This window comes from Gossypium arboreum, chromosome 12 (genome assembly GCF_025698485.1).
Source record: "Gossypium arboreum isolate Shixiya-1 chromosome 12, ASM2569848v2, whole genome shotgun sequence".
Lineage (NCBI taxonomy): Eukaryota > Viridiplantae > Streptophyta > Magnoliopsida > Malvales > Malvaceae > Gossypium > Gossypium arboreum.
In genome coordinates this window covers 71,217,672-71,242,280 of record NC_069081.1, presented here as the reverse complement: position 1 = coordinate 71,242,280, position 24,609 = coordinate 71,217,672, and the positions used below count along the sequence as shown (strand labels likewise).

The following is a 24,609-nucleotide window of genomic DNA, read 5'->3' as shown; positions in this document are numbered from 1 at the left end:
TCAAGACAAACCTCGTACAGCTTTAGATCGGGCAAAGAAAAAGTCTCAGATTAGTCGTTTTCATATCTACATTTACTCGTTAAGGTAAGTTCAAATGATTAAATTGTGTTTATATGTTTTATATTGAATTATGCATGAATTGTGAATTGTTATATTTATACACAGTTGCATATCCAACGACGTATGACAATTAGCGAGCCCTGTTTGTACCTTAGGAATTCGTAGGATACAAATGACATGTCATTAGGGTTTACATGATTCTGGTGTTGGTCCTAAACATCGTACCGATGGATTAGGTTCAGCATGTGTTGTGGATTCTCCACAACTTGTGTGAGCAGCATCGTATAGCTATGTTCCAACCCACAGCTCGTGTGAGCAGACCTATTTTCACAGTTCGTGTGAGCATTTTGCTTTACAACTCATGTGAGCATACATGCACAGGATTTGACGGATTACAGTTATATGAGCTAACACACTATTTGTGAGCTATCCCGGGTATCCAACAGTATTCTAAATGGTTTAACGGGCATTATTCTGACACAAAATGGTAAGAGTTTTACGAACTATTATAGGGATAAATGTGAATTACATTGAAATGATAATACAAGGTGTATTGAGAAATGAAATGGATGATACATGTATATGAAACTTAATCAAATGTTGTGCTCATCTATGTTTATTTGTTTATATATGTATTTACATGGCTAACATGTTTTGATGTATATGCTTAGGCATTTGGCCAAATTATGTTGGGATATGCTATGTTTACTTACCTATTATGTGATTAAATGGTAAGTTATGTTCTATGTTATACGAACTTACTAAGCTTAAATGCTTACTCTATGTTATTTTTCGTGTCTTATAGTGAATCGTAACCTTGTCTGGGTTGGAAGCTTGTCGAAGCTATATCATACTATCCATCAACTCTTTTGGTACTTTCAGTAGTTTTGATTTTGGTTATAATGGCATTTAAAGGTATATTGCCTAATGTGAGCTTATTTGTCTTGGCTGTTGATATGGACATCTGGCTTGGCTTGTGTTTTGGCATTTTGTTGGTAAAATGACATATTTTGGTATATATATAAGAATCCTTGAAATGATTGATGTTTGGTTTAATATGTTTGAATGATGGAAGATGAAATGATAGTAATGAATATGTATATTATATATCTCATATGCCTTGTTTGGAAATGTGGTGAATTGGTACTTTCTTGTGAATGACATATATGAATGTTGATGCTAGTAGTTGAATTGCATGTTTAGTACCATTTGGTATGTTTTGGTAAGTAAATTCAATGGTATTTATTGATACAAATATCCATAGAAGTTGATTGTTTATCTTGGCAAATTGAGTACATGGTTGTACATGTTTTGATGTAGTTATTTGAGGTGCCTTTGGGCATATTGGTTGTATGATACTATACCAAATGTATATAGCTAGAATATGCATGATTTTGGTGCCTTGTTATGGCTTGTATATATATGCAATTTTGGTTGTAGGTACATGCCATGATGGGTGAGAAAAATGGCTTGTAAAATAAACTATTTTCATCCACATGGGTAGAGACACATGAATGTGTGCCCCCTGTAGCTTTCAGAAGGTTGCAAGTCAGGCTGTTGCACAGCCTAGCACACGGCCTGGCATACGGGCATATGAGGTTATTTCGAAGGGTACACGGCCTAGCACATGGGCGTGTGGCTTGGCCGTGTAACCCAGGTCTGTGAGAACTTCCTTGTGGAGGCCAAAATATGAGGAATGGAAAAGCTATGGCATTATAACAGTGTGAATATAACTAAACCTAAAAGAAACCACATAAGGACAAAACACATTAAGGGAAACAAGAGTGTTTGATAGAATAATGGATGTAGTAAAAAATGGCATCTGAGGACAAACCTTGGGGATTTGTTTAGCCAAGACTTTTATAGCTAAAGAGCTCTTTGGGGAACATATGAAGGGCATATGAATGTGAAACATGACTCATCTGGTGCCCTAAGTGTAATATTTTCGTCTAAGTACACTTGTGATTTTTTAAAATAGATTGGTTAGTAAAATTATTTATAAATTACATTAATATACTTTAAATTATTGTCCTCAAATGATTCTTGCACATAAAGTAATATAGAAGCAAATGTTACTCATTGGTTGTCTATTGTTTAAACTGATACTTAGTGGTATTACGTGGTCGGATCCCAGTACGAAAAGATAGCTTGTATTAGTAGATGAACCTAAACATGTCCTTAGTCTAATTACAAAAAAGCAAACTGATTGAAAGACTAATATGTCTTCTATCAAGTCCAATTGAGGAGATGCTTTGTCTTGGGCATCAGAGCAGATGACTCCCAAAAGTTAGAGATATAGATGTGACTGACTGAATTGATAGTACATCGAACAGGACCCAAGTAGAACAGATCTTGAATCCGTTTATGGATTTATTCACTTGTGATGTTCATATTGTGGCTTACCTAAATTCTGAGTAGATAGCAGACTATGTATGCGTGACTTGTACACTTTAGTGTAAGTAAAAGCTCAAGTTCAAATAGACAAAGAATCGAAAGCTAGTGCATGATAAACCGTAATTTATACATATTTTTATCCCATGCTTAACACATTTATGGATGATTTCTCGTTAGAATTGGTGAATTCAATGCTCCTAATTCTTTGATTTCATGTTTTATACTTAGATGAGCATAAAAGAGTAAAAAGAGCGAGAAACGAGCCGAAAACGGCCTGGACTTCCTCACATGGGCGTGTCACACTGCCGTGTCTCTTTAGCAGGATCGAAGCACTACTTACACGGGTAGACTACACGCCCGTGCCTATTCAACAGCCTTGACCACGGACTGGAGTAATCGCACATGGGTGTGTCCCTGCCGAGCCCAAGTATAACCCTATTTAGAAAAGGCCAATTTTAAGGGCTCTTAGGCATTCTAAAGCCTATTTAAACACCTGATGAGGCACTTAGGAAGGGGGACGCAGAGTAGGAGGCAAGGAATTACTTAAGAGAAGCCAATTGGTCCATCTTAGAAGCCGAATTCATCATCAAGACTGAAGATCTCCCTTCGATTTGCATTCAAGGGTTTTGGGTTTTCTTTATGTTTTGTATTCATTATTCTTCTGAGATATTTTCTTCTATAATTATGAACTAAATTCCCTAAATACCTAAGGGGAATGAAACCTAAGACGACTCTTGTTATTATTATTTGAATTGTATGATAAATATTTGACTTGTTCTTAATTATGTGTTCTTAATTATTGTTTTAATACTCCAGGATATTGATTCGAGTTAATACTCTTATTCAAAGGAGGAATAGACCCTGTCTAAGACTAAATTTTTCATAATTAAGCATAGTTGATTGCATGCCTAGAGATAGGGTGATAAGATTTTTCCAGATTAGGGTGAAAACTAATAAGGGAATCCATAGATCGAGTTAATGCAACACTAGATGTTAATTAGAAAGAGATTTCAATTAATCAACCTAGGGTTAGACGCTATTAGTCTCGAGAGATATAATAATATAACTTATGGATTTCTACAGATCAAGTCAAATGAATAAATCGTCTAATTTAGAGTCAAATAACAAGTGAAGTCTAGGTGGATTTCTCCTTGGGTATTGTCTTAATCAATCGAATTTTCCCAGAAGCTTTTCCCCAATTTCTCTCGGAGCACTCTTAGTTTAGTTAATTAATTTAGATAAACAAATCCCTTAATTTTTAGGCTAGATAATAAAAAGAAAGTAATTACTAGTACTCTTGGTTCCTTTGGGTTCGAAATCCGGTCTTACTAAAGTTATACTACTGTTCAATAGGTACACTTGCCTTCATCGTGATAATAGTTAGTTTCAAGAACGCTTAATTATAAATTTTTTAAACCTGTCGCGAATATCACGTATCAAGTTTTTGGCACCGTTACCGGGGAACTAGGATATTAGGAGCATTCGATTTTTATTACTTTAGCTATTTTACTTTTATTGCAATTTAAATTTTTCTTTTTTCTAATTCTTCATTTATTTTCTTCTGACAGGTTTTTCTAGTTTATGACCAGAAGAAACCCGTCAGGACCATTACTGTTTGATAGTGAGATCGATCGCACAGTTTGCAGAAATCGAAGAGAAAGAAAACGAAGCTTACGATACACAGAAGAAGAGCAAGAGGACGATACTTCAACCACAACCGAGGAAATGGCTGAAAACCAAGAAAATCCGCTACCTCCTACAATTACTGCTAATCAGAATCCTGTTCCACGTACTATGTATGATTATGCTAAACCTTCTTTAACAGGAACTGAATCGAGCATAGTTAGACCTACTGTTGCTGCCAATAATTTTGAGCTAAAACCTAACACCATTCAAATGATCCAACAATTTGTTCAGTTTGATGGTTTGCAGGACGAGGATCCCAACGCTCACTTGGCAAATTTCTTACAATTTTGCAACACTTTTAAAATCAATAGCGTTTATGATTCGCCATTCGCCTTCGATTGTTTCCCTTTTTGTTGAGGAATAAGGCTAAACAATGGTTGAACTCATTTCCACGAGGGTCAATCACTACATGGGAACAAATGACCGAAAAGTTTTTATTAAAATATTTTCCGCTGGCTAAAACAGCCAAATTACGTAATGATATCTCCTCTTTTGTGCAGATGGATTTAGAAACACTCTATGATGCATAGGAGAGATACAAGGACCATTTGAGAAGGTGCCCTCACCATGGGTTACCACTCTAGCTACAGGTTCAAACGTTTCATAATGGCCTGAATCCTTCGACTCGACAGATGATCGACGCAACCTCTGGTGGGACTATCAATAATAAGACACCTGAGGATGCTTATGAATTTATAGAAGAGATGTCACTGAATAATTCTCAGTGGTAAGTCATGAAGATAAAGCCAACAAAAGCAGCCAGCGTTTATAACATCGATTCGGTCACCATGCTCTCTAATCAGGTAGAACTTTTGAATAGAAAAATTGATGGTTTTCTTGGTTCTTCATAGGTTCACCCAGTAATGCAGTGCGAAGCAAGTAGAAGAGGATCAAGCAATTCAGATTACCCATCCTATGACCACAACATAGAGAACGAGCAGCTAAATTGCATGGGTAATAATCCTCGATATCAAAATAATCCTTATAGTAATACCTATAATGCAGGTTTGAGGAACCACCCAAATTTCTCATGGGGAAGCCAAGGGTACCAGTGACCACCACACCTCTAGGCTTCCAACAACCATCTAACCAATAAGAGAAAAAGCCGAACCTTGAGGAGATGCTAACAAAATTCATCTCAGTGTCAGAAACTCATTTTCAGAATACCGAGACAGCACTTAAAAATTAACAACCATCAATCCAAGGGCTCGAAACTCAGATAGGTCAACTCGCTAAATTGATATCTGAACGACCACAAGGTAGCCTACCGAGTAATACTGAATCTAACCCAATCAAGCAAATCAATGCAATTACCATTCAAGATAAGGAAGGGTTAGTTGCACCTGAACCAGAACCAAGGCAAGAAACAGTGGTAAGTAAAGGTAAGGGTAACGTGGACCACAATGACCAGAAACCGGTAAGTAAAGAATACAAACCTCGTATGCCATACCCAAACGCGACAAGGAAAGACCGCACAGAAGAACAATTCGGTAAATTCCTTAAATTATTAAAGAAGTTACATATTAACTTACCGTTTATTGAAGCTCTTTCGTAGATGCCAAACACAGTCAAATTCTTAAAGGAGCTTTTAACAAATAAGCGGAAGTTGGATGAGGCGTCGCATGTGGAACTAAATGCAGTTTGCTCAGCCATACTACAAAATAAGCTGGCCAACAAATTAAAAGATCCAGGGATTTTTACGATTCCCTGTTTAATTGGTAGCCTAGATGTTAATAATGTTTTGGCTGATTTAGGGGCTAGTATCAATGTCATGCCTTAGAAAATGTTTAAACAACTAGGTCTTGGGAAACCCAAACAAACTAGGATGAGTATTCAATTAACTGATAAAACAATCAGATTTCCTAGGGGGATTATTGAAGATGTACTCGTTAAAATTGACAAATTTATATTCACGGTTGATTTCGTTGTTCTGGACATAGAGGAGGATAGGTACGTTCCTTTAATTCTAAAGAGGCCCTTTTTAGCAACAGCAAGAACAATAATTGATGTTGGCACAGGTGAACTCACACTTCGTGTGGGAGACGAAACAATCACCCTTCAAGCTCGTAATTTGAGTAACACATCGAAAATTGAAGGTGGTTGTATAAATCATTCTACTAAAACTGACCATGTGGTGCAACCTACTTTACAAGAAATAAGTTCGAAAAACCTACACGAGCCATGTTCAAGCAACAACAAAGGACCTATCTATGAAGAACGAAGGCTACAAATCGAAGAACTAGATGAATGGCGGACACAAAAATTGAGAACACCCGATAAATCAAAACCGAGCCAGGATGAGCTCAATACATCACCAAATCAACTTAAGGTTGGAGAGAAAGTACTACTAGATGCAGCAGATTCTCGCATTACCACTTCTGAACCTAATGAAGAAATTCCTCTCACGGTACTCAGTATTTTCTCATATGGTATAGTCGAGGTAATTGACCCCAAATTCAGAAACTTTAAAGTAAACAATACTTGTCTTAAACCTTATATTGATAAAGTTGATAGCAGGGATGAGGAGTGTAAACTCCTCGAGCCATCATCATCACACACCAGAGAGGTAAGTCAAGCTTAGACTATAAATAAGTGCTTCTCGGGAGGCAACCCGAGCACTAATAGTAATGATTTATTTAAATTCTAGTTTTTCACATCTAACCTACTAACTGAGTCTTGAAACACAGGGTTTTCCAATCTACGCGGCTAGGCACATGGGCGTGCCTTAGGCCATGCACACACCACAGGAGGAGACACGACCGTGCGATACGGCCGTGTGAAAACAGAGCAAATGCAATAAGTCACCACGGCCGTGTGATAAGGCCGTAGGTGAAATTGCCAGACCAACACGGGCGTGTGACACGCCCGTGTTTTGAAATCATGGGCGAACCTGTCAATTTAGCACGGGCGGTCGACACGCCCGTGCCCATCCCCCGACTCTACATCAGATTTGTTAGCACTTCCACATCTCATTGCCACCACCACCTCGCGAACCATCCGACGATGACGATGTTTAAAAACTTTTTATTCATTATTTTTATTTTCACTTTTATCTTTATTTATCTTATTTAAGTACTTTTTATTTCATTTTCATTACGAGTAATTATGCTTCCTTATATTTCCTAAAAAGTTCCTGATTCTATCACAGTTATAAAGAGCTCCAAAGCTCATCATCGCATAGGAACGAAAAACTCCACTGGAAAAGGTTCTCCACGACTGCCATGTCTTGCGCGACCACGACCATAGCTACCACCAGATATAATATTCTTTTGGCGCAAGACATATGGACTAATGAACCTCTACCGCCACCGGAGTATCCTCCTCCACACTCATCATTGCCTTAGCCGATTATTCTCCATAACTCTAAATTAATGAGTTTATTCATCATTCAGGAAGTTTCACTTCTCCTCCTATCTTATGATTATTTATCTATATTTTTCAATATATCTATCTTTGTACATTGAGGGCAATGTACATCTTAAGTGTAGGGGGTCTTTCATATCATCATTAGAAATCCCTGAATTTTGTCTTATTCTCACGTGAATCACTCATATCACTATTAGAATGAATTTTAATTAATTTATGATTTTTATTGATATGTCTTGAATTAAAATATAGGAATTTATGCATTGATTGTTTAAACTTTAAGACATTAGGGAATCAAGCATGATAAGTTGATTTTTGAAGAATTATAAACTTTTAGGTTGTTTCCCTAAGTTTAGGTATTATCGTGAGTTGAAATTCGCAAGTTTAAACATCAAAAAGCCATAATTTTTTTGAGATCTTGAGCCTTTAGAGCATATTTTATTTCTTTCATGCTCACTTTTATTATGAGTGCGTCAGTATTGATTTGTTATTCTAGAACTTGCTTGATTATGCATGTCAAGACCACACCATTTGATTTGATATGTAAAGATAATGAAGGCACTTAGGTTTAACCCACTCACTCCACAAAAGCCTACATTCATAATTAACCCTTAGTGAACCCCTTTGAGCCTAACAAAGCATTAATTGATTTACCCTCAATATTAACTTATAACCCATTATTGTTGAAATCCCTTAATTTGATCCCTATTTTTGTCGAGATTTGATTTGAATCAATTGCTTAGCTATGTTTTGTTCTTATATGTATTTGACTTGTTCCAAAAAAAAAAACTTCAACACATATTAGTAGTAATTTGTCATTTTTGGGCTTGAGTGTTAATTCCATATTCTGAGAAGAAGCTCACTTGTATTCAACTAATGACTGGTTATTTTTCTAGCTAGGTACTTTTTCAATTCAATCTCGATTCTAACCTTTTCTTTCAGCTTGTGACCACACCCCATAACCAAAGCCGCGTTACAACCCTCTAAAGACCTTTTTGATTGATGTATCAGCTCAATATATAGTGGCGGAGATTTGATTTTCAAGCAAGCCTATGGTAATAACTTTTCATATTGACTAATGAGTGCTTTAATTGATGTCCTTAAACACCTTGAGTGATTTGAGTTAGTCTTTAGCGAGGATGTTAAACTCTGTGATATTTTGATCAAAGGTAATCACTTAGATAAGGGGAGACACCAATGTTTTTGTGATAAAATACTCAACTTAGAATGTTTGAAACTTTGATGTACTTTTGGTTGAATTTTCAATGTGTGAATACTTATGGATTATTTTGAGATATTATTGATAGGGATTATAAATTGAGAAGAATTTATTTTCATTGTGAGTTGAGGATTTTGCTTGAGGACAAGCAAACGCTTAAGTGTGGGGGTATTTGATAAACCGTAATTTATACATATTTTTATCCCATGCTTAACACATTTATGGATCATTTCTCCTTAGATTTGGTGAATTCGATGCTTCTAATTCTTTGATTTCATGTTTTATACTTAGGTCAGCATAGAAGAGTAAAAAGAGCGAGAAACGGGCCGAAAACGAAGAAAATAGACCCACATGGGAAATCAACACGGCCTGGACTTCCTCATATGGGCGTGTCACACGGTCGTGTCTCTTTGGCAGGATCGAAGCACGACTTACACGGGTAGACTACACGCCCGTGCCTATTCAACAGCCTTGACCACGGATTGGAGTAATCGCACACGGGCGTGTCCCTGCCGAGCCCAAGTGTAACCCTATTCTAAAAAGGCCAATATTGAGGGCTCTTAGGCATTCTAAAGGCTATTTAAACACCTAAGGATGCACTTAGGAAGTGGGACGCAGAGTAGGAGGCAAGGAAGTACTCAAGGGAAGCCGATTGGTCCATCTCAGAAGTCAAATTCATCATCAAGACTGAAGATCTCCCTTCGATTTCTATTCAGGGGTTTTGGGTTTTCTTTATGTTTTGTATTCATTATTCTTCTGAGATGTTTTCTTCTATAATTATGAACTAAACCCCCTAAATACCTAAGGGAATTAAAACCTAAGACGACTCTTGTTATTATTATCTGAATTGTATGATAAATATTTGACTTGTTCTTAATTATGTATCCTTAATTCTTGTTTTAATATTCAAGGATATTGATTCGAGTCAATGCTCTTATTCAGAGGAGGAATAGACCCTGTCTAAGAGTAAATTTGTCATAATTAAGCGGAGTTGATTGCACGCCTAGAGATAGGGTGATAAGATTTTGCTAGATTAGGGTGAAACCTAATAAGGGGATCCATAGATCGAGTTAATGCAACACTAGGTGTTAACTAGAAAGTGATTTCAATTAATCAACCTAAGGTTAGACGTTATTAGTCTCAAGAGAGATAATAATATAACTTAGAGATTTCTACGGATCAAGTCAAATGAATAAATCGTCTGATTCAGAGTCAAATAACAAGTGAGGTCTAGGTGGATTTTTCCTTGGGTATTGTCTTAATCAATCGAATAGTCCCAGAAGCTTTTCCCCAATTTCTCTCTGTGCACTCTTAGTTTAGTTAATTAATTTAGATAAACAAATCCCTTAATTTTTAGGCTAGATAATAAAAAGAAAGTAATTATTAGTACTCTTGATTCCTTTGGGTTCGACAATTCGGTCTTACTAAAGCTATACTACTATTCGATAGGTACACTTGCCTTCATCATGATAATAGTTAGTTTCAAGAACGCTTAATTATAAATTTTTAAAACCTGTCACGAATATCACGTATTAGTGTGTTATGTGCGAGACTTCTATAGTATGTAGTGTCATTCAAAATAGTGAAATTCATAGCCCAAAACATGCTTAAATGATATCCTCTCATTGGCATTATATGGTTGATGAAAAGCAAACGTGGTCATGGGTCATCCGTCTTTGTGATGGATGGCTTCATCACTATTTGATAGTGATTGACTTTTCATGAAAGAAGATGTAATGGTTACCATGAGATTAAATGGGATTGTACTAGGAGAATGAATATTATCCCAAAGAGATCAAGGATAGCTTATAAGGGTAACACAATTATGACAACGTCATTGGACGAGCACGAAGTAGTTGCTTTCGTAATGGTATGTTATTAGGGAGAGTTCAATCACAATACTATAGTGGAATGACTTCATGACTAAACGATTTTATAATTAATAGGTGAAAAGTTGGAACTTAATTATAAATCATTTGAGCTTTAACTACATATCTCCAATCGGTCCCTCCGCTAGTTTGTTGAAACCAAAAATGAATTGTGTGTTTGAATAGCAATGAACGGAATGAATATGGAAAGAGACATGAGAAACATTCGGGAATGATTATGGTTTTCTCCCAAATAGAGAAATGGAATCATTTGGAAATGAATTTAGGTTTCCAAAAAATGAAAATATAAATGGAACTAGAAATGATCCATTTGCAATCCTATATAGATTGTTTAGAAAATTATCAGAAGAATGAGTTTATGTTTTTGGACTATTTTGAAGCCTAAAAATGAAAATAAATTATTTGGTCATAGTGAACATGTTGAGTTGTGGAATATTAAATATATTTTTTTGAAATTTTACCATGGGCAAAATCGTCAAAATTTTATTGAGGGTACAATAGGGATAAAAAAATTTATTTTATATATAAATATTAAAGTTTATTTTAGGAAAGAGAAATTAAATTGGATTGTATTGGATCACATTACAAAGTACTAGATCAAAAAGACCTAGGAAGTACTTGTAATTAGACCCAATCTGAGAAAAGCCTAAAAACCCATCATGGACATGAAGGGGGCAGCAACCCTAGTAAGAATACTAGGGTGTCGTCCACCCTATATCTATTCTAAGTAGGATGTTGTTTTTCTATTCGAAATAAACCACTACAACTCAATAAGGGTTCTACCTTCTCTTTCTATAAATAGTTGGCACCAATAGAGCTATTAAAAAACAAAACTTTTGAGAGATTGTTATTCTGCCGAAAATAAAGAGAATTTATTCTCAACTATTACATATATTTTTCCAATATGACAATTTTTTCGGTTTTTATTAATAAGAGGGAATTTATGTTTACACCATAAAATGAGAGAAAATTTTTTTCTAGTTCTGTGTTTCGATTCAATTGGTTCGAGCCCACATTTGAAGCAGTTCGTGGTACGAGAATAGCAGATAAAATTATTTGGTTAAAAGCTAGGAACAATGAACGTACGTTAATCCAAAAACACAAGTACAAATTTGGTGAAAGTTTATTGCTAAAAATATCACAAACCGAGTCAGTTTTCAAATTTTCAATTTTCAGTTGTGCAAGAAAATCATTTTCAAACTAGGACTTTTTTCAAAATTTCAGATGTCCAATTAAATATCCAACTAGAGAAGAAAGTAAGTATAAGTTTGTGTCTTTTATTGACTCTACTTTAGTGGAAAAGAAATTTGCGATGGCGATCTTTGTGAACCGAAAAAAGATGATAGTGAGAATTTTTTCCTCGAATCTATGGATTCAGATGGGATAGAAACATCATGTTCTCCTACTGAGATGTATTGTATTGACCTGAATATTCATAATACTTGTGAAGGGATCTGGAAAGTGAGGAAAAATCATATGAAAGGACCAAGAGAAAAGAGACCTTGAGTGATAAAAGTCTACTAGATGATCCACTTTTGGTGAGTGAAAATATATATGAGGTAAAATTGAAGAGCACTCAAGTGGAAAAAGAAAATGAAAACAAGAAAATACCCAAACAAAAGTGACGAATGATTATGTTTTAACTAATCTTAACTCAAATTTGTTCAGTAGTGTTTCTTTGTTACAGGATTTAAAGAATCCATTGATGGACTTTTAATTACATTACTCGGATATTGATAAAAAATTTTACTTGCGGGGGCAAGGTAAGTTGCACATTGATAATTCTCAACAAGTGGTAAAGGGTAAGCAAGGTAAGGATACTTTGGATATTGAATTAAGTAGGTATACTTGGATGTTTTTGAGAAGTATTGTCCTGATTTTATTTGTCCAAGTATATCTCCTTGTGATTTGTTTTATCATGTATCAAAGCTTATTAAACCTTTGTTTGTTTCAATTAATTTATGGGTTTATCTAGATGTGTAAAGGTTAAAAATAGTAATTATATTGCATTAGATAGGTTATTAAAGCATTTTATACATTTTCTCTTGCAACAAAATTTTCTATCTTGACCTTTAACAATCAATTTTTATAAAACAATCTTAACATTCTTCATTTTTTATTGTTATGTGAAATTCTTGACTCATCGTTGAAAATTCTTATGGATGACCATCTATATTTAAAAAAAGTTACAAGTTATTTTTTACTTGAACACTCATGTGCCTAACATTCCTTTGTTTAGTGTTGGTGGTTTGTTTTTGAAGGAGAAGTACTTGATCTATGTTGATTTGGGGGATCAAAATCATGTCTTTGATCTTGGAGATAGCTTTGGTGCACATGAAAGCTTGGGTAAGTATTTGCTTACTTATATTGTTACTAATTCTAATATCTTTTTTTTTCTACAACTAAAGATTCGATGACGAATCTTCTTGAAGAAGGGGGAATGATTCGAGTCTCAAGGCCTAATTTTAGGCCCATGGATGTGATGGGCTTACACTACCTTAAGTCCCAATAACAAGGTCAAAAGCCAAGCAAATCAAACCAATGGGTGGAATTTATTAAAGTCAATTCAACCAAGCTGTCAATTTTCAAGCTAAAAAGATTAGTCAACTTACAACGAATTTTTGGATGGTATCTAGGCATTTATGTGTAACACCCCTATACCATGTTCGACTCAAAGAACCTGATATAGGAATATTACATTTGGTGCCAAAGTAATTCTTGGCTAATTACTATTATATTTGAACATAAAAACAGAAAAATAATAAATTTAAATAATTTATATTTAAATCCATTACTACTACTTGGGACATACTTAATTTTTCCTAAGTACATGCCATTCTACTCAAAATTTTAAAACGTACCCTCTTGTTGCTTGAAGATGTGATGAGACTAAGACTCGTAACCTCAACTCTTCAAAATTTCTATACCTAATCTGCACACGGGAACAAATCGTACGCTGAGTATACACCCAGTGGTATTACTAGAATTCAAATACTTAAGGTAAAAACAATATATATACACATTAAATCTTACCACTATTTTACCTTCAATTAATCATTTATACATTTAAACTTTAAATTTATTCTAATAATATATATCTTAAATAGCTTTTCTTTATTTTAATTATTATATCAATATCCATTTTCATACATTTCATCAATAACCATTTCATAAAATCATTATTTCATATATTTCATTTCTATATCCCAATTCAATAACTTATTCTATTTCATAACTAAATCTTTACAACATTATCCTTTCAATAATTATTTAAACCAACATTTTTAATAAAAATAATTATAATTAATTCATCGATTATATTCAATTAACTCATACACTATTTCATTCTTTCCAATTCATTCTATTTTCACTTCTTATTTCGATATCTCAATTTTAATTCACATTTCAATTCATAATTTCACTTTCTCATACTATCAATAGTTCAATCGATCAATTCATTTGATTTTCTCATTTCATTTATTCAACTGATTTCAATATCAATAATTCGATATTTTAGCAAATTCATAAACCTTAAGTTCATGCTTCAAATCTCACATTTTAATTCCATTCACAAATTCAAGTCACATTTTCAATTTATAATCTACTTTCTCATTTCTTTCCAATGGCTCAATCGATTCAATTCAGTTGATTTAACTTTCCATTTAATTACCCCTTTTAACAGACTCAGGCTTTGGCGGATATGCGGATCCAACCAACGCATTCAGATTGGCACCCAAAGGCCTCATCCTGACGATCAAGCAAAGTTGACACCCAGTGTCTCATCGGCAGAGCCGAAGCAAAGTGGAACCCAGTACCTCATATAATCTATCCGAAGGGAAATAGTGACACCCAGTGTCTCATCGACTCGAGGTCGAAGTATCCCTGAACTCTTCCAATCCTATGGCATGCCAACTATATCCGACTCAGCCCGACTAGTTAATAGGGTCTCCAAATTGACATTTCAAATCACTTTCAATGTCAATTTCACTTTCAATTCACAATTCAATTCAATTCTCATTCAATTCAAATTCACTTTTCCACTTTCTAATCAATAAACAATCCAATACCAATATATATTTTAGATAATCACACATAATCATATTTCGATTCCATCAATACACAATTTACATATTCACACATATTCATAAAATAATTCATTTTATTTAATTCATATTTTTAATTCATTTTCCAATCAAATTCAAATCACTAATTACTTTTCAATCAATATACATTTCAAATACTCACATATTTTCTTCATTCAATTCAATTTGATTCAATATAAATCACTCTTAGTTTCCAATCAATATACTTTCAAATATTCACATAATTCATAATTCAATTACTTAATTTAAATCACTTTTAATTTCCAATTTGTTCACATTCAATTTCAATAGCCATAAACATTTTTGAATCAATTTCATTCAAATCAATATTATCATCTGTAATAGCCCTAATTTGACCCTAGTCAGAATGTGGTTTCGGGACCACAAAATCGAGTCATAAAATTTAGTTAAAATTTTATTTGCATACCTTATATGTGTGGTAGTACTTGTATAAAAATTTGATGTTTTAATTTTTATCTTAGGAATGTGAATCTTGCTTGAAAGGATTTAGTTGAGAGACTTAGAAAATTTGATAGGTAAATAAGTAAGGACCAAATAGTATTGAAATATGAAAATTTGGGTTTGCATGTCAAAATGCCCCAAATTATGTTGAGTGGCCGGCCAAGCATGGCTTCATTCTTCCAAGGTTATGTTGTTTATTATTTAATATTGGTGAGTAATTAAAATAGAGAAGAAATAAAGATTAATAATAAGAAAATGAACAAAAAAAAGTGTGTGTTCATCCTTGCTATCCTTTAGCCGAAAAACCAAGTAAAAGAAGGAGAGAAAAGCTTTGGAGAAATTCGGCCATAATTGTATCTAGGTTGAGGTATGTTGAAGTTATTCCTTTTAGTTTGAATTCCATCTATCCCATGGTTGGATTTGGGGTTGTTGGAGAGTTGGGATTTGACAAAGAAGCTTAAAAATTTTAGTTGATACCTTGATGCTATTAACATGTTAGTTATATGGATGTGTTAAGTTGCTTGTTATGTTAGCATGAAAGTTGAAGTTGTTAAGTCATGGTGTTGGAGGTGCCGAATGTAGGACTAAGAAGAGGATGAGGGTTCGGCTAACATAGTTGAAAGGGATGTTGCTGATTTTAGATTTAGATTATGGGAGTGGCTATAATGGGCATTAAGATGTTAAACTTAAGAAATGTAGTCACATGGGGATTTATATGATATTACAAATAGAGGTGAAGCTATGCTAGATTGGGAAAAAGTCAATCAAGTGTGCATGAGAAGAATTTAGGTGTTTAGATGATGTTATAGATGACATTGTACATGTATATATATTCGGCCATCAAAGTGAGTATGTAGGTGATGTTGAATCAAATTTTTGGTGCACATTCGGTTATGTATATATATATACATATATACATAAGTATGCCCATTCGTGATGTTACCTTTAACTATGTGTATAATCGACTAAATGGGTAATTAGTAAGAGTGGTTGCCGAATATACAAACATACATATGCATGTGTAGTTGAGTTATAAATGTTTAGCAAGATGACTAAACTAGTTAATTTATTTATTAAGCCCAGAAGTTAAAGAAGGGAATCAAGCAAGGGCAAAGCCAAGGACATCGAGTAGCCGGGTCGGAACCGTTATACCCAACACAAGGTAAGTCCTTAAGCACTTTTTGCTAGAACTCCTTGGATAGATATTTTTCAGAATGATTTCCCCTACTTAAAAATATGACTATATGTACAATTTGAGTTAAGTAAATTGCTTTACCATGATGAAACAACATAGGGCACTATGTGTGCAAAATTTTGTGGCACTATGTGTGCCGATTGGGAGGTTGAAGCATGAGGGAATCTCAAATGCACTATGTGTACGATTTACTATGGCACTATGTGTGCGATTTACTATGGCACTATGTGTGCGAACATAATAAGCACTATGTGTGCAACATTCGGTTGTTGATATAAATTGTGCATGAACGAGGTAAGTGATTGAGCTACTAACTAAATATCGAAATTGAGATTGTGCGGTGTATGCATAAATTTATCTAGTGCATCATTGTTCCAAACTTGAGGAAATGGATCTAAATTGATTGGGCTAACTTGGCATTTGATTTGATTGAAGGACTTGGCATGAGATCGAACCAAAAATTTGAGAAATTGCAGCATAGTTTGTTATGGTTGGAAAATTTGATTTTGTATTATTTGTTTTTCACTTATGATTGTTATTGTTGGACGGTAGAGTAGTGCTTACGACTTACTGAGTTATGTACTCATCTGGTGTGCTTATCTGTTGCTTATTTAGGTTCTTGATCCATTTTGTGTGCTCGGGACCGTCGTCGAAGTCATCACACCGGCTAGCAACTTTTGGTATCTTCTTTTTAGTTGGTCTAGGAGAACATTTCGGCATGTATAGGCTATTATGTTTTGTTGAAATTGGGTATGTAAACTTTAGCCATGTGAAAATGGCATAATGTTCGGTTGGATTTGGTTCTATGATGTTTGGACACAAGTCTTGGTAATTCGGTTTTGGTTGAGTATTGGTCGAGGCCTACTCGATTATTATGCCATATGTCATGGCTGATTATTTTCGTGTTAAATTCATGATTTGGTAATAGTGTAGTAGGGAGATGCTCGGTGATGATTAACCCTTGGCATGGCTAGTCATGATCATAATTTGTAATATGTATGATGAATTATTAGTTAGATCAAGGAAAAATCATGAAATAGGCATAGTTGCTTTAGTAACAGATGCTGACAGCAGCAGTGATGTGAGATTGAAAAATCACTAAAAATAGTAGAAATGGAATTAAATAGTGAATAAATTATGTAATCAAACCTTGATGAATCTACTTTCACATGGAAGAAATGAAATGATCCTATGAGTTGTATGTTAAGAGATATTTAAGTTTTCGTGAGACAGGGCCAGAACGGCTTCTGGAGTCCCTGTTCCGACTTTAGAAATTCATTATAAATTGACCAGAGATAATTAGAAGTCATGCCATATATGTACAGATTCCTTTTCGAGTCTAGTTTCTGTAGAAATAAACGGTATCAGTATTGAATCCCTGTACAGGGAGATATCCAAGTCGTAATGCGCAAAGGTCAGTGTAGTCAATCCCTGTAACATGGGAGACTTTAACTAATAAACTGTACTAATTGACCCAATCAAAAATTCTAGAAAAAAAATTTGTAGATGCATATACGAGTCTAGTTTCAGGGAAAAATCACGAAACTGATTTTTGAGTTGTGGAACTCAAGATATGATTTTTAAGGTGACAGTGACACAGTTAGCCAGCTGTCTGGAAATTTTTAAAATGAACTGTGCTAGTAAGTGGATTAAGCCCGTTAACCCCTCGTGTCCGACTCCGGCGACGGTCTCGGGTACGGGGTGTTACATCATCTCAATTGCTTACCTAATTTTACTTACCATGCATTTTAATTAAAATATAACAATTAATAATAAATAGATTTGAATTATAGTAATACAAACCCGAATTTTGTAATTACTCCTCGATAATTTTCTCCTTTCCTTTTGGTGTCGATGCCTCGGGCTATTTGCTAACTACGAAAATAATAATAATTTACACTATTAATTACAACACTAATTAATAATAATATTAACAACAATTGAATTTCTATCCAATTTATACCCTAATTTAATTTAATCCTAATTAACTCATTTACTTTTCTAACTCAATTCATACTTTATTTCCATTCAATTTTCTTCCATATTCTACTTAACTATCTAATGTTCATAATAAAACCCTAATTTAAAACTTCTTTCAATTTAATCCCTACAACACAAAACTTATAGCCTAATTTACAATTTAATCCTTTAATCAATTATAACTTGAAATTCATTCAATTAAACCTCTAATTCATTATTTTATTCAACATGAACTATGTTCAAAAACCTAAAAATTTCCAAAATTTCAACTTGATTTCAACAAAACTTTGTTCTAAATCTTCTAAAACATCAAAATTAAGTAAAAAGGGCTTGATTGACTTACCTATTAAAGTTTAAAGCTTCAAAGCCTGAATTTCTCCTTTTATTTTTCTTTCTTTCCTTCCTTTCCCGTGTTTCGAAATAGCTTCTGTTCTTTTTCTTCTTTGTTTCTCTTTTTTTCTTTAATTCACATATATATATATATATGTTAGTTAATAATATTAATAATAATAATACATTATAATAATATAATAATAATAAATATCTATTTACTTAAAAATAATTAAATAAATATATTACAAATGTATAAATACTATTATTACATTTGTATATTTTATCACCATACACTTGGGTTTAATTTAATTCAATTCATTATATGATATTTATAATAAATTAATTTAATAATTATTATTATAATAAATATCTTTAGCTTAAAATATAAGTAAATAAATAATTATATTACAAATGTTTACATATATTTATTACACATGTGTTTTATCATCACCCTACATTTGTCAACTATTTAATTTAATTTATAATTTAATATCTATTAAATAATAATAATAAATATCTATTTAATAACAAATATATGTATTACAATTGTGCACACATATTTTTTACAATTATATATTATCATCACCATCCACTTGTCCTTATTTTATTTATTTCATAATATAATATAATTATTATAATTTAACATAATTAAATTTATAACTAATCTATTTATTTATATTAATTAAACAAAACAAAATTTTAGATTTTTGTTTTGTTTGCAGCCTCAATTAATGGAATAGGCTTAATTGTCTATTTAGTCCCTCGTATTTTCTTTCAATCTATAATTAGACTTTCACACCTCATTCAATTTAGTCTTTTTTTCCTTATTTCTCTTAATTAAGCTAAATTCACTTAATCAAAACCTAATTAAACACACCACTAGACTCATAAATATTTCTAATAATTATTTACGAACCCATTTCACTAAAACAGAGGGCCGATATTGCACTTTTCCAATGCCCGTGAATTTTTGGTCATTACATTATCGGCTTAAATTTTTGCATGGCATTTGAAGATTTATCTCTTAGCTTCACAATGCACTTTGAATCACTCAATTTAGATTTTAGGAGCTCAAGCTATGACCATTTTAGTGAAGACTACACGAACATAATTTAGACGAGATTACTATGGAAATTATGATTTTCAGACTTTTTATTCGACTTTAAATCATATTGGATTCAAGTTTCAAGCTTAATTTTTATTATATAAGAGTCTAATATTATATTTATGAAGTTTTATTATTTTATTATTTATTTATTACAAATTTGGGATAGTTCTTAAGTTTTAGGAGTTTTATGTCAACAAGAAAGTATAGTTTAAAACTACTTGTTGTTTAGATTAACTAGAGTTTCAGTATACTTGAGAGCTTTATTTAGATATACATAATTAACCTATACAAAGACCTCTTCATTGTACACAATTAAATCAATTCATTCATTATTCACTTTAAGCTAATAAAATTCCCTTTGAGTTTTCTTTTTAAGAATTTCTCTTGAGTTTTATTTTAGAAGAGTTTTAACAATCATTTCAAATTGTGGAAATCATCTTCAAGCTTTTTTTTTGACAAGTTTTCTTCCTTGGAAGGGAAATTATAGATCGTAAGCTATTTCAAATTACTTCTACATGCCACTTTTCATCTTTTCCATTTATTTTCTTTATTTTAGTCTTTATTCTATCTTATTCTTGTTTAATTGTTCAAATCTTTAATTTATTTAACTATTCTTTTTTTTTCATCTTAACTATTTTTTTAATTGTTTTTTTTTAATTCATAAATCTGGCTTGGATTTGTTTGTGTTTTATGTTATATTAAAATCCAAGTTTTTTTTTTTTGATCATCTAGAGCCATAAGTCAAATCTGCAACTTAGACAAACTTACGATCCTATTCCACACCTTGTTCCTTATCAGTATTCCTCAATTTTCACCTCATCGTTGTTGAATCTAACAAAGGATGAGCTAAATGGTTGCAATTGATCTTTTAGGATTCCTAGCTTCTTCATCACCCCACAATACAGGATGTCATTTGAGCTCTCATTTTTGAAAAAAGTCCATTTTATCATATGATTGTAAATGGTTATAGAGATGACGAGCGTGTCGTCATGTAGTAGTTGGATCCCTTCAAAATCTTCTAGTCTGAATGAGATCAGTTCATCCCTCTAAGTCTCCTTATTCTTCTAAGTAGTCATGACCATGTCTACTTTAGTATAGCACATTCTTTTTATCATGGTTTGCCTTCCAGGTAACATCTCGCCTGGTGAAATCTTAGAATCTACATATTGTTCTGAGAATCGGTCAAATAAGATAAGTTAGAGATGAATGGTGTTTAAGCTAAAAACTATTTCGAGTGTGCCTGTAACGTTTTAATGTTGACGGACACTAGAGAAGTGCATAGCAATTTAAGAGATTGTGCCTGATGAGGAAAGATTCACCCCAAAAGCCCTTTATTGGCATGAATGGAATGGTAGAATCTGTTATAGGTAATGAAGAAATAAATCTTGTGCAGAGAAGTTTGACAGCAATAAGAGCAATTGGTAACAATAGCCTTGAGTTGGTCAAGATATAAGGAAAAGATAGTTGGTATGTAACCGAATGAGAACTAAGATAATTAAGAACCAAAAGAAAGTACTTGATTAGTTCTTGGAATTTTTTAAGATTTGGATAAGACTACCAAATGATTGATATGATGTTTGTTGAATCCCAATATAGTTTAGGGATGGGTCAAAAGGCTTATGAAGGAAGATAGGAAAACACCTCAAGGCTAAGTAAAAGGGCTGAGGATTAGGAAAGATCAAGGTAAGGTGACTCTTGAATGGCCAATGATGAAGTCCGTGAGTAAATAAAGCATTGTTCACCCCACTAAGGTTCTTGGCTTATAAGTGGGTATGTAAACAATATACATATAGAAATATATTATGAAGTACTGTTGGGAAAGGACACCTAGAAAAGTATTAAGGGGACTCAAGTGGATGAGGATACCGCCAAAAAGGTGTGATGTACCAAAGCATGACCAATTAAGCTATCAGTTACGCCTTAACGAAGGATGGGCTAAAACCCAAAAGTATGTTAGGTCAAAGTAAGTATTCTCGTAAGTGTTACTTTTACAGCTGTCGTACATTTACATGGTAAATCACAATGATTAATACACGTGCCGAACATCTAATAGAAAAAGGAAAATATCTAACTGACTGGGTTAGTTGTGAAGGGCACTATTTACTTACTTCTTCAGGAAGATTCATCTGTCTATATAAGGATGAGCTAAGGGGGAAAAATCCTCTCAACCTTTAGGGTGAGCTGGCAATAAGAGGGTCAGCTTTGAAATGCCCCTTTTGTAAGGTAAGTTTCTTGACCTTGCATGCTAAGCTGCCATAAGAACAGATTTGTTTAATCTTAGTAACAAAAATGGTAAAGCTTTGCTTAGTGATTTCGGTATATAAAATGAAAGGAAGAATGAATTGGATGAACAGATCCTAACGTGTTTCTTGTGGTTTAACGTTTAGGGGTTGGTGATCTACTCAATGGAAGCCAAGGTCTATAGTTTAAGCTACCTTTGAAGCTAACATATGAGCCTCTGAACTAACTCTTACTCGCATGTTTGCATGATAAATCTTGTGTGTTTGAAAGACTAATCTATGAAATGAAAACGTAAGATATGCAAGTGTGATGCTTGAATATGATGTGCTTCTACTATGAAGAAAGAATAAGCTTGATGATACATTTCTGTTCTGAAAAAAGTACATACACATATGAATCAGTTTTAAAGTATGATCCTGTTATGAACAAGTCTCTGCATGAAGTTCAAGTACATGAGTTACATGTCTAAAAATGTAAATGCATCAGTGTGAAGAAGTATAAAAGATTAAAGCTATTAAGTATAAATCTACATATCGATTTTGCTTGCATATAAGTCTGTCGAGACAGTAAACACGAATTCTCACCATGGCAAAAAGACCTTATAGTGTAATACCTAGTTTGGGACTATGGCATCATATGGGGAAATGTGGACCACATACTGTAAGACCTAGTCTGGGACTATGGTGTCATATGGAAAAAGATAAAAGATGGTTAGGCGAGTACTAGGCGATGAAGGCCAAACCTCAAGACATTGAGTTTAGAAAAATTCATCGAAAACATCATTTATCAAAATATGGAAGCCTTTGTGATTGTTCTCTGATAAGTGGAAGCCTCTGTGGCTCTTTTCTATTATATGTGAGCCCTAGTGGCAAAATAGACTATATGTGAGCTCTAGTGGAGAAATTTCATATATGTGAGCCTTTTTGGTTGTATTTGTTAAATGTGCCTTCGTGGTAAAGTTTATTATATGTGGGAGCCTTTATGGCTGTATAATGTTATATAAGAGCCTTTGTGGCTATATCTATTAAGTGGATGCCTTTGTGGCTATCTATCTATATGGACGCCTCTATGGCTATCTTATGTATGTGTTTGGATGCCTTTATGGCTATCTAACTATTGTTAAGAAGGACTTTTGTGGTTATCTATGTCAAAGGACTTTCACGGTCATCTGGTAAAGTAAATCATGGCGGCGAACTCTATTAATGAAACATCAACACGGTGAAGTCTGGGTAAATGATTTTCTGAAAGAAAGGTAAAGATTTGGTGTTAGAAACATGGCAAGTTTTAGAAATGCAAAAAAATTTAAAGATAAGAAAACTCTATATAAACGAAATGAGGAAATGGCCAGTAAGATGAAAAGGTCCAGAAGGAAGTATGTGGCTAGCACGAGAAGAGTAAGGACCAAATATGGATAAGACGATGCAAAAGTAAATAATGATGCATGTAGTACGCTTTAAAGAAGTCTTAGTCAAATAAGTTAGAGTAGCACCATAAGAAATGGTAGAGTAAAGTACCCGACGAGGAAAAACACAGGCCAAAGAATACGAAAAGTTTTTAGTAGGCTATGGCGTAATGAAATAGGTAGTAGAGATTTACTAAGTTCTCAAGAACTTACATAAGTTATTTCCTATTTAAGGTTGCAAAGAATCTCATGCGGAGGGATAGTGCCAAGGCTACGCCAGCAGAGCAACAATTTGTGCTTATGTGCATACAAAGAAGAGAAGTTTATTAGAGGAAAGCCCACCCAAAGGATGGATAAGAAGTAATAGTTTAAGCCAAGAAAGGCTATAAAAGTGCAATACGTATAGAAAGTTATATGGCGAAGTCAACTATGCTCACAAGGTGTAACACTATGTATAGTGATAGAATTAAGGTGAAAACAATAGTTGTATTATTCAAATTGTAAACAAGAGTTTACACTGTAATAGGAATTTTACATAACAAATAAAATAAGGTAATTTAGTAAACAAAAGTAAAGAAATTTTCTTAAGTTATTGCTTGTTCTTAAGTTATTGCTTGACTAGTACATAAATGAAAAGAAGAGTCTAGGTCATGTATTCTTTAGGAAGTAACACCTAATACTCGGATCTTGTCGATCGGGTCGGGTGGATGAAGTTACACTCCAAATGAGCTTTCTCTCGTTACAATATGAATAACTCCCACCAAGGGACTCTCTTTCTCTGAATGTTTATTATTTGCGACTTATTTTAGTTTAGAAGGTGGAGGTGTTGCACTCAGGTCTTTATATCCTCTTGTTGTCCCCTTCCTATCTTATTTTCTTATGGGTCAATGTTATTTGGATGCTAGTTGATAAACATTCTTATATTTTTTTTTATTAAGACTCCAATTTTGTTCCACAAGTAGATACACTCTTCTATGCCATGTCCGTGATTTTTATAGAAGAGACAACACCTTAAGGTGTCTCTTTTAATTCCCATCCTTAGTTTTTCTATATGTTTAGTGACACACACACTCTATCTCTTTGAGGACTTCTCATCAATGTCTGTTATAAGGTGTGTAAATATTGTACCTTCGCAAGGGTGACCAACTCCTCTTTTTTTCTTGGAAGCAGT

The 24,609-nt window shown here is 33.6% G+C and overlaps 1 non-coding gene across 1 annotated transcript; it reads right to left on the bottom strand.

Moving 5' to 3' along the window:
- Positions 1–4,607: 4,607 nt before the first annotated feature.
- Positions 4,608–4,714, bottom strand: LOC128286114 (small nucleolar RNA R71). Its single transcript, XR_008276659.1, has one exon. It is a non-coding gene; the product is annotated as a small nucleolar RNA R71 (small nucleolar RNA).
- Positions 4,715–24,609: the final 19,895 nt, after the last annotated feature.